Below are 12,272 nucleotides of genomic sequence, written 5' to 3'. Positions count from 1 at the left end.
TTTATCATGCTATTTTATGAACTTACAAGGTGTGGGGAAGCATGAAAACAGAACATTTATCAAAGCCTTCACCTGCAGTGGAGTGAAAGAATCAAATTCAAATTCGGGCTGTTGCCATCTATCCATAATCTGTTCAACTGAAACGTATAACAGAGGTTCATATCTGTAACAGTTACATTGGTGATTAAACATGTATTTTTCAAAGCACTGCATATCTTCCACAGCCAATAACCATGTAGAGAAGCATCAGAAATTGGGCACTATGTTGCATCTATAGATACTTCCAAGGAGAATCCATCAGCTCTCGCCGAACATCCCCATATACACGTTTTTCCTTATGATGGTAGCTGTTCAGCTGGGATTCTGTTAGCTGCAGGTAACACTTCACATTGGCATCTTTGGGTTGCTAATTTGTTGCTGCCAGGAGATACTGCCATGCTCGATCATAATCCTGCAAATAGTAGAAAGCCATTTGACCATGATACAAACCTTTCACATTCATTTTCACTGTCTTTCCTGGACCTTTAGGCTGCACTCTTTCATTCACTCACAGATGACATGTTGCATCTGAAGGAGGCAGGCAGCCGTATTGTTATAGCAGTCTCTTTGGACGTGGTGGAGGAATGCTCTTTTGGACAGGAGTCATGGAATGTCTCTCTGCACCGAATGCCTGAAAAGGAGAAAGGATACTGGGATCCATCCCTTTCATCTGCAGCAAGGCCCAGTGGCATCCTGGAAACACCCTTCTTTGTAATGGTGATTGCCTTCCTCCTTGAAAGCTTGGGTTGTAACTCATATTTACGAGCTATTGCTTCTCAAAATTTCTAGTGGTCACAATCCAGGCAGAATATTAAGTGCTGGAAGGAGCTATCAACAGATCCTTGAGTGAAAACCACTTCTGAGGCTTATTCACATGCCAGATAATATACAGGGTCCTAGCTACCTAGCACATCTATACGAAATTCAGCATTAAAGCAAAACATACTTCAGGTAAGGATAAGAGAAGTATCTTCAGCTAACATTTCCTGGTGGAATTCTGTGGTCAGGTTCCTAGTTGGAAGGAACAGAGACAAGAAGAATACCTGTCCTTATCTCAATCACTGTATATTTTGGCAAATGTGTGCCTGTCCTGAGTTAGAGGAGATTTTGTTGTCTTGACACATTAAAATAAAAAGACACTAGGCATCCTGCTGGTATAACTTTTTTGAAAAGAAAAGCAATGTATGACATGAAGAAGGACTTCTGCCCAAAGAAGTGTCAGAAACAATAATTATTGCTCAATAGGCCCTTCATATTTGTGGTGGTTAGGAGTATAGGGCTCTCTGGGACTGTGGCGTCATATTCCAGGACTCTGCTAAATAATGAGGGCAGAGTTTAATCAAACAATACCTAGATTGTGCCAACACAAGCTTTATTTAAAGCACTAACTTAAACACTTAGTCTCTTCAATGTTCAGCTACAAAACATAAAGATAGCACATGGCTGAGTTATAAAGCAAAGTCCCAAGTTCAATGGCACAGCAAAGATCCCAAAATATTGTTTAGTAATTCAGGCAAACTAATGTCCACAGTCTTTCCATTCCAGGAGGCACACCAAGAACTTAATCCACATCCAAATATGGGATTTCAAGCTAAACAAGCACACAGTCAGGTTTCATGGTTCTCTAGGATACAACAAAGGCTCTCAGGATCAAGATCTGGGCTTCATAATCCAGCCAGGAAATACATCCCTTAGGATAACAGATAACTGTTTTCCAAAGAGCAGTCTTTTGGTTCTTTTATGCTACTATTCTGCATCCCATTTAGCTTTCCTTCTGCAGCCTGTGAATCATTATGTGCAAAAGAAGGGCAACTATAGGGCTCTCTGAAAATGAGAAGTAGGCAAATTAAAGAACACTTCCTTTATTACTGTGAGAACACTTCCAGTTTAATGGAAATTGATCATAGAGTGGCTATGGAAGACAAATGACTTCATCCCATGGTATCTCTTCAAGCATTTCTATATACTCAAAGCACAGAGCCCCATGGAGCCCATCAGAAAACAAAAGATCATTCCGTGGTTTCCCTGTTAAAGCCCATTTCTTAAGTGTGTAGAAACACAAGGATGGGGGTAAGTAAGTTCTCCAGATCATTTGGAGATAAAGCAACATTAAACATCATGCTAAGAAGACGATTATCTAATCTATTGCTTTTATGCCCAATCAGATGAAATACTTAGAGATTTCTAGAGAAACTATATTAATCAAATCCAAAAATAATCAAATTCAGAAGTTAAACCCACAAATATAGAGGGCAAACATTCATTTTTCTTCTTTGCTTCCAAGTGCTGAGTCACTCTCTTCAGGACTCACAACTCCATTGGTGAAACAGAGGACCCCAAGATTGATTTCCCTTTAGGTTCTCCAACTCTGAGCAGGAATTGTCAGGTGTCGGGCTCACTTCAAAGGACCAGTCTGAACGCAGATCAAAGATAGCTGCTCTCAAATCCAATCTTTATTGAAGAATACATGACTTTGGAAAAGTCGAGAATGACCTAATGTTTACATACATCTAATTTTATCACTTCTGATGCAACGTAATACCACACGCAAATATCATCATCAAATCCCACCCCCTGGATCACATTACTACCATTCCCACACACTACATCAATTATAATTGTTTATACTTTCAACCCTGAGTTCCCAGGCTCATTTTATCTTCTCCCGCCAGGTGCTTGCAGGATTGTTTATGTTATGAAGTCAGATTCAGGGCTTGGAAATTCAGCCCTGGGATCTGGCTCCATGACATGGCGCCCTCGTTTTCTTCGTCCTCCTCTTCGGTTCTTCTTTCATCATAGTTCTGAAACAAATCAAACAATAACTCTATGTGTCCATTTTGTCCAAAGTCCCCATATACTTTTTCAGTAAGCTGCGATGGAATACTGGGTGTATTTTCCCTAAACTTTTTGGCAATGCCAACTGGAAAGTTACTTCATTGATAACACCCTGTATTCTGAATGGTCCAATATATTTGGGGCTCAGTTTTCTTGAAGGTAGCCCCAATTTGATGTTTTGGGTACTTAACCACACTAGATCTCCTTTATCTAATTTATCGCCTTCCACCCTCTTTCTGTCTGCGAACGCTTTATACTTTTTGTGTGCTTCCTTTAAGGATGCAGTCACTTGACTCCAGCATTCTAGCATTTGCGTTTTCCATTTCCCTGCCTCTGTTTCCTCATTTTCTGTCCATCTTGGCAACTGGGGTAAAGGCTGTATTTCATACCCGTAAACTACTTCAAAGGGGGTTTTATTTGTTGCTGAATGTATAGTCGAATTAAAAGCTAGTTCCGCAAAAGCCAACCACCTAGACCAGTCATTTTGTCTCATGTTAGAGTACATTCGAAGGAACTGCCCAAGCGTCTGCTGAGTACGTTCTACCGCCCCGTTTGTCATGGGGTGAAAAGCAGAACTTAGACTCCTTTCTGCTCCTAGCATTTCCAAGAATTTTTCCCAAAATTTTGCTGTGAATTGTACTCCTCTGTCACTGACCACTCTACTGGGACATCCATGCAGTTTGTAAATATGATTTATGTACAGTTCAGCTAGTTTCTCGGCCGATGGTAGTTTCGTCAGCGCTATAAAGTGGGCCTGTTTAGAAAACAGGTCTAATACTGTCCAAATATAACGATGTCCTTTGCTAACCGGCAGTTCCCCCACAAAGTCCATAGCTACACATTCCCAAGGTCTGGTAGGTTCCGCTACCGTTTGTAATAATCCCATAGGCTTCCCTCCTCTCGATTTATTTCTGGCACAATCATCACATTGAACAACATGATTCTTTATGTCCTTCCTCATTCCTGGCCACCAACAATGTTTTGCTATTGCCTTTGTTGTTTTTGTAATTCCTGTATGACCAGCGCTCTGGTTGTTGTGAAAACGATGCAAAATCTTAATCCTTAATATTGCTGGGATATACAGTTTCTTGTTTACAAACCAAAATCCCCCCTTCTGCTCCCCCTTTTCTGCGTTGGATGCGATCCATTGATCTCCTTCATAAGACTGTTTCAGTTCATTTCCCCAATTATCTTCCCCGCCGAGTTCAACAAAAGCCGTGTTCTCCTTTTGGGTTTGTGCTCTTGTCCTGACAGCTAAGCCCCATTGTTTGTCAGAGAATATTGTCCCCTCTTTTGCTGTGGTTATGCCTTCGTGTTGAGGCATGCGTGAAAGAGCATCTGCCAAGACATTCTGCTTCCCTTGAAAAAACTTTAATTGGAAATCGAATCTGCTGAAGTATTGCGCCCATCTAATTTGTTTGGGAGATAATTTTCTAGGAGATTTTAAATACTGGAGGTTCTTATGGTCAGACCAAATTTCAAATGGGATTCCGCTTCCTTCGAGGAAGTGTCGCCAGCATTCTAAGGCTTTTAATATGGCTAATGCCTCTTTTTCCCATATTGGCCAACTTTTTTCAGTTTCGCTGAACTTCCGGGACAAATATCCACAGGGTTTTAAGTTCCCATTTTGATCTTTTTGCAATAGTACTGCCCCGTACGCACAGTCTGAGGCATCGCAATGGATTATGAAAGGGCTCCTGATATCGGGGTGTTTTAGGATGGGTCCTTCTGTGAAGCATTCTTTTAGGGTTTCGAATGCCTTTTGGCATTCTGGCGTCCAACTTAGTCTGGCGCCAGGAGCTTTTACTTTTGCTGTCTCCCCTTTCCCTTTTGTTTTTAAAAGTTCAGTAAGGGGTGCGGTTATTTGCGCGAAGCCTTTTATGAAGGGTCTGTAAAAATTTGCAAACCCCAGAAATGATTGCAATTGCCTCCTTGTTTGAGGCACTCCCCATTCTTTCACATCTGATACTTTAGCTGGATCCATAGCTAGCCCTTCTGGAGATATCCGATACCCCAGAAAGTCAATTTGAGTTTTATTAAATTCACATTTGGACAGTTTTGCGTACAGCTTTGCTTCCCTTAGTCTCTGCAAAACTTCCCGGACCAATTTTACGTGCTTTTCCTTATCTTCACTCACGATCAAGATATCATCAAGAAATATGAATACCCCTCTGTACAACAATGGGTGTAGTATTTCATTTATAAGCTGCATAAAGCAACCGCCTCCATTTTTTAAACCGAAAGGCAAAATTTTATATTCAAAATGGCCGAATGCGCAGGAAAATGCAGTTTTCCAAGTATCCTCCGGTTTGATTCTTAATTTATGATACGCTTCAATTAAATCCAGTTTAGTAAATATGCTCCCTTTCTTCAATACGGTAATTAAATCCTTTACTAAGGGCATAGGGTATTTATTGTCCTTAGTAATTGCGTTTAAATTTCGATAATCAATGCACAATCGTAGGGAGTTGTCTTTCTTTCTCCTAAATAACACTGGGGCCCCGAGAGGAGAGTTGGATGGCTTAATGAAGCCTCGCGCCAGGTTTTTATCAATATATTTCCTCAATTCCTCCTTCTCCTGCACAGACATGGGATACACTTTTGGTTTTGGTAAGTTTGCTCCTGGGGTTATTTCAATTTCTACTTCTATATTCCTTTTGGGAGGCAATTTACTGGCCTCTTTCTGATTGAAAACATCCACAAAGTCTCTGTATTCAGGTGGCAATAGCTGTGGGTCTATTTCACCTTCATCTTCCTCGTCCTCCTCTTCTGCAATTTTGCTTATCTCCCATTGCGTCTGCTGTTCTTTGAATGCTAGGCTCTTTCCTCTCCAATCTACTTCAGGATTTGCCTGTTCGAGCCATGGTATCCCTAATATTACGTGGTATGTGGCAATAGGGGCTATCACAAAGGATATTCTTCCTTCCCATTTGCCTATTTTACATGGGACCCCCCGTATTTCCTTTGTAGATACTTCCCCAGCAGCGACTGATCCATCTAGCTGCGAAAATGCAATTGGGGAGTCAAGCGCCATCTGCTGGCATTTCAGCGCTCCTGCTAATTCCGGAGTTATAATATTTCTAGAACAACCACAATCCACAAATGCCTTGCAGGTGGCCCGATTCTCTAGCCCCGAGAGGCAGATTGGCACTACTATCATGCGTTTGTCCCGACTCACCAGTTTTTTTGAAGATTCTGGGGCTTGCGCCTCCTCTTCCGCGCGCCTCCCGGTTGCTGGCTTGGGCTTTGGGGGTTTTGGCGGCTCCCCCTTCCGGGCCCAGCATTCTGCTGCCCGATGGCCCGTCTTCCCACATACAAAGCATCCCGGTTTAGGTTTGTTGTCGTCTCCTCTGGAGGGAATCCCCGGCCTCCCTCCGGGTCTTTCCTGCTTCCTCGTTTCTCCTCGACCTCTCGCCACCGGTCTTTGCTGGCCGCTGCTGCTCCTGAAGCGCTTTACTTGGGCCAGGGTGGATTCGACGCGCCCCGCTAGATGAATCCATCCCTGGAGCGTTTCGGGGTCATCTCTGTGCGCTGCCCAGCTGAAAATCTCGGGGCGTAGTCCCTCTTTAAATAATTCCACTTTGGTCACTTCAGACCACTCTGGTACCCTTTCCGCGAGGTGGAGGAATTCCTCTGCGTACTCGGGCACTGTTTTGTCTCTCTGCTTTATTCCTTTCAGCTGGTCTCGAGCCCTCAATTGCTCTAGCCGGTCTCTGAACCGGGTTTCCAGCGCGGCGAGGAAGCGGGGCACTGACCTCAGGCATGGGTCGCGTCTGGCATGTAGCTGCACATACCAGCTGGCTGCTCCTCGCTTTAGTGTGTTGCCGATGGCTCGAACCCTGCTTGCTTCGGAGGGGAATGTGTGTGCATTGTCTTCCATGTATCCTCTGATGCTAATTAGAAAAAAGTTCAGTCCATCTGATTCCCCTCCGTATTCTAGTTTGAGATCTTCCCTTCTTGGCATCCATTCTGCGGCCCGTTGATGCTGTCTGGGAGGCATGGGGAAGGGTTGCATCAGGTTTCCTCGGGCGGCTCCTTGGAACACGCCGCGCCCCACTCCGGTGGTCATTCTGCGCGGCTCCTGAAAGTCTGCCGCCGCTGTCGGCCCTTCCGCCCATCCGCATACTGGCCTCGCTGTAGCCCCCTCATCTCGCCTTTCCTCGTCGTACGGCACATCCTCCTCCTCTTCCTGGATCCCCCGCTCCTCTCCGCCTTCGTCTGCAAATCCACTGGACCCGATCCCTGGCCCCAGTGGCCTTTCCACCCCGACGCCCATCCGGGGGGTTGGGAGCTCTGTTGGAGATGGCGGCCTCAGAGTTCCCAGAGCTCGCTGGCGCTCCACTTCGCGCGCCATTCTGTCTCGGAACTCCAGCTCCTGCCAGTATTCCTCATCTCCCTCGTCCCTTGCCGCCACGGGACTCTGCGTTGACGCTCGCTGGCCCCTCTGGCTCCAATCTCCTTCTTTACTTGGCTCTCTCTCGGCGCCATATCGGATGGGTTCCTTTTGGAGATTCTCTTCCAATAGTGGCACCAACCTCCCCACGGTTTCCGACAGCCTGGATAAATTAGTTTCCAGGATGGATAACCGCAGGGCCACGGTCTCCGGCATGCTTCCTCCAGATCCCCAACTGGTTTCCGCAGCCGCAGAGACGCCTCTTCCTCCCCTGGGAATCCTCTGGGTCACGCCGTTCGGCCTGGGGTACCCCGTAGAGGAAGCTATGGCTTGCAGCGTCTCTTCTCTCTTCGGCCGGGCCCCTTGCAAAGGCCTCCCTGCCCCATTTGGGCTTTGATCTCCTTCTTCACTCATTATCACTTCACTGCGAATTCCGCAGGAGGGTGAGAACGGCATTCTCGACTTAAATGTCGGGCTCACTTCAAAGGACCAGTCTGAACGCAGATCAAAGATAGCTGCTCTCAAATCCAATCTTTATTGAAGAATACATGACTTTGGAAAAGTCGAGAATGACCTAATGTTTACATACATCTAATTTTATCACTTCTGATGCAACGTAATACCACACGCAAATATCATCATCAAATCCCACCCCCTGGATCACATTACTACCATTCCCACACACTACATCAATTATAATTGTTTATACTTTCAACCCTGAGTTCCCAGGCTCATTTTATCTTCTCCCGCCAGGTGCTTGCAGGATTGTTTATGTTATGAAGTCAGATTCAGGGCTTGGAAATTCAGCCCTGGGATCTGGCTCCATGACAGTCAGGACTATCACCAATCACCAGGATCGCCTTTATAATCATCATCATCATCATCATCATCATCATCATCATCATCTTTATTTTTGTACCCCGCCCCATCTCCCCGAAGGGACTCGGGGTGGCTTACATGGGGCCTGGCCCGATAAAACAAACAAATAACAGTAACAAAGCAATAAAACAATTATCCCAGTAAAAAACATCACCAATCACCAATAATCTTCCCTCTGTTTGCAATTCTTTTGGCCTTTCACCAGTCATGCACATAAATTCAGTTGCACAATATAGTTTAACACACAGTTTACAAGGTACTGCTATACACAAACAGTTTAAAAAACATAATTTGTTTCCCAGCATTCAGTTTCCTAATGGATCATACTAATACTTTCTCAGTTCAAAGGTTACTTTTTGGGGACCAACATTCTCAGAATTCTCTAGCTGGCATCTCCCTTGTGGCTTCATGGTTGTGAACGTCTGGGGCTTCAGTGAAGTTATTTGACCACATACAGATTTTGAAATCATGAAAGATCAAGGTTACTGCAAAATAAATTATTATATTTTGAAATGTGCGCAACAAAATGTCATTTATATGAATGGGAAAAAGTGCAAAATATACATATTTCAGAAAAATGTGCACAATCATTTTTATTCAGATGGGAAATCACCTTTAAAAGTGGAGATTTGAAGTGTGTGGAAAGTGCATAAATTAAAAGTGCATTGTATTCCCAAAAATAGACTTTTGTATAGAATGAAAATAATAATTTGTGATCCGATGTCGAGTTACAGATTGACTTAACCCTGGAAACATGAGTATCAAAGGAAAATTGAACTTGATAGGTTCCCACGTCTTTGCTTTTAAATTATGATGTAAATCTCTTTTCTTCCTCCTTTTGTCTCTTATACAATAAACCACATATTCCGCTCACCTGCAAGATGGCAAGGTATTTCCAGGCCTTTTTGACAGGAAATGCTTGCATCTGGAAGAACAATGTTGACACAAAAACTACAGCAACTATAATAATATAATAAAATAAAATTATACTCATTTTAATCATTTTTACCATTTCCCAAAGTCTTTCCATCAATCGCATATTTCATCAGCCGTACAGTTCTTCTGGGCTTGCTGTGTGCTCATGCTCTGCTTCAGAAAGGGCAAAGATGGTTGTTTTGTGTAAAGAATTTTTTGTTTGTAAATGTCAGAAACTTCATCAAAAAGCAATGCATCCCTTATCTCTATCTTCAGCTGGAGGGGGGAGAATGCTCACGCAGGTTGGCAATTGCTTCACCAAATGTCCTGTCATTGTGATACCAACTCAATTGCTGAAAATGAGATTTTTTTTAAAAAAAAAAAATAAAAAACCCTATTCTTCACAGTCCTTCTTAATTGTGCAGGCAGAACTAACTATTAAACCTTCATTTTTCCATCTTTTGAAAAGAGACAACAACACATAGGTATTTTTTCCCCCAGGTATGATTTCATCCTAAAGAGATTCAAATAGATAAATCAGGTTTATAATCAATAACAACTTGCTATTGTGATGGCGATGGTGATGATGATGGATGATGATGGTGATAATGACAACAACTCTAGATTCACAGTGTACGAGGTAATATTGAATGAACACCAGCCCCTAATGGCTCAGTAGGTTAAACTCCTGAGCTGCTGAACTTGCTGACCAAATGGTCGGTGGTTCAAATCCAGGGAGTGGGGTGAGCTCCCGCTGTTAGTCCCGGCTTCTGCCAACCTAGCCGTTCAAAAACATGCAAATGTGAGTAGATAATAATAATAATAATAATAATAATAATAATAATAATAATAATAATTTTATTCTTATATCCCGCCCCATCTCCCCGGAGGGACTCGGGGCGGCTTACATGGGGCCATGCCCAGACACGACAGCACAAATCAGATAAAACATTAAACCAGATCAATAGGTACCGCTCCGGCGGGAAGATAACAGTGCTCCATGCAGTCATGCTGGCCACATGACCTTGGAGGTATCTACGAACAACGCGGCTCTTCAGCTTAGAAATGGAGATAAGCACCAACCCCCCGTCAGACACAACTAGACTTAATCTTTACCTACTGAATGAAATTTTGAAACATCCATTATTCAAATTCTGTCCAAGAATCTAGGAATCGGTGTGTATCATCAGCTTTTACATGTCTCCTTTACAGTATGATAAAACATAGTTTATAAGAGCAAGATACTTCATCTAAACTGGGATAAGAAATATTTAAAATAAGATTGATAATGCTATTGTCATATGAATGTTAACAGCCAAAATGTCCAAAACAACGTTGATAAATGAACACACACACACACATATAGACATTCACAAAATTCATTTGGGACCAGGAGCTACCAACATTTACTAAATGTAGGGCAGTTCAATGTTATGCACACATTCATGTACACATGCAGTCCTCTGTGATGCTACCTGATACACATTAATACTACAGAATTATTTTGAAAGCAAAGCCATGTTTTCCAGTAATGTTTTATACTGACATAAGAGCCACAGTGTAACTTTAAATCAATATAGCTAGTAGCTGTATTAAATAGATAAAGATAAATTGACATTTATGGCAAATAGAATCATATAAATTATACATGCAGTAAGTAATAGTGTCTTGTGCCTATTTTTGGCAAAGTGATGCTTCTTGAGCAATTTTCCCCTCTGTATCCCTAAGGCAAAAGTAAGCAAAAGTTACATGAGAGCTATTCCATAATTACAACTTCCCTTGAAGACAATTTTTTATCACATGCTGCAGTATCACTGCAGTTAGGAGGAGAAAGAGGTGAACTAATTCCTTATAGCCTTCTCTGTATCAACAAACCAGTATATGTCAGATCTGTTGTGCTAAAGAATATTCTGCTCTAGGTTTAATCTGGAGTTTCACAGAGCTGTGGAATAGGTTGAGCACAAATGTTAGTTTCATTAAAAGTCAGACTGAAGTCAGAATCAGCAGCGCTAATTATTAGGCTTGAGCAATCCATGAAAAAATTGATTCTAAACTCGTTTCAAAAGTAGGGGGCGCCAGCGTTTCGTTTCTGATGTCATTTCCGAATTTTGCCCCCCAAAAAATTCGAAATTAACGAAAATTCGTTATTTTCTAAATTAATTCGTTAATGGCGGACGCGCATGCGCAGTGACCAAAAAAAACAGCGCGAGGGGAGATTTTACAGGACTCTCCCGCCCTCATTTTTTGAGTGATCTTCTTCCAACTTGATACAGTGGTAGAACACATTTAACACTGATAGCTCACCAAAATTTGGAACGTTTCCCTTATCCTCTGATTTTTGGCGAATTTTCATAGCTTTTATAATAAACCATTTTTAATAATTGCAGAAATCTGTTCCTGGTTTGAAAGTCTTATTTCCTGTTAAATTGGGTTGTCTTTACTGTGAAAGTCATTGTTCTACTTCAGAAACTTTGTTTTTGTGGCTGAAACTTTGTTAAATTGGTGTGTGTGTGGTATATACTGTGTATATATATATATATATATATATATATATAGTCCCTGCATATGTGTGTGTGTGTGTGTGTGTGTGTGTGTGTGTGTGTGTGTATAGGTAAAGGTAAAGGTATCCCTTGACATTAAGTTCAGTCATGTCTGACTCTGGGGGTTGGTGTTCATCTCCATTTCTAAGCCCAAGAGCCAGTGTTGTCCATAGACACCTCCAAGGTCATGTGGCCGGCATGACTACATGGAGTGCCATTACCTTCCCGCCAGAGCGGTACCTATTGATCTACTCACATTGGCATGTTTTCAAGCTGCTAGGTTGGCAGAAGCTGGAGCTAACAGCGGGCACTCACTCTGCTCCCGGGATTTGAACCTGGGACCTTTCGGTCTGCAAGTTCAGCAGCTCAGTGCTTTAACACACTTCGCCATCGGGGCTCATGTATATATAATATACATACACATACACACAATGTGGAGAATATGTGGAAAGGTAGATAGATATGTTGGGAGCCACAGCGAAGGCACCTTCCTGGGAGCAAGGTCTAATAATAATAATAATAATAATAATAATAATAATAATAATAATAATAATAATAATAAATCCCTTACAATATCCAAGATGGCTCACTGCTACAGAATCTTGGGAGGTTTAGTTTGGTATGGTACCATTATTGGCAGAGAAAGCCAAGCTGTAGGAGTTGAAATCCAA

General features: G+C 42.5%; 1 pseudogene; it reads right to left on the bottom strand.

The window, feature by feature from the left end:
• Positions 1-297: 297 nt before the first annotated feature.
• The window catches only part of LOC100565103 (tetratricopeptide repeat protein 9C-like), a 32,813-nt pseudogene continuing 20,838 nt past the window's right edge, over positions 298-12,272 (bottom strand).

Source organism: Anolis carolinensis, chromosome 3, assembly GCF_035594765.1.
Source record: "Anolis carolinensis isolate JA03-04 chromosome 3, rAnoCar3.1.pri, whole genome shotgun sequence".
Lineage (NCBI taxonomy): Eukaryota > Metazoa > Chordata > Lepidosauria > Squamata > Dactyloidae > Anolis > Anolis carolinensis.
This window is presented reverse-complemented; position numbering and strand designations above follow the sequence as displayed.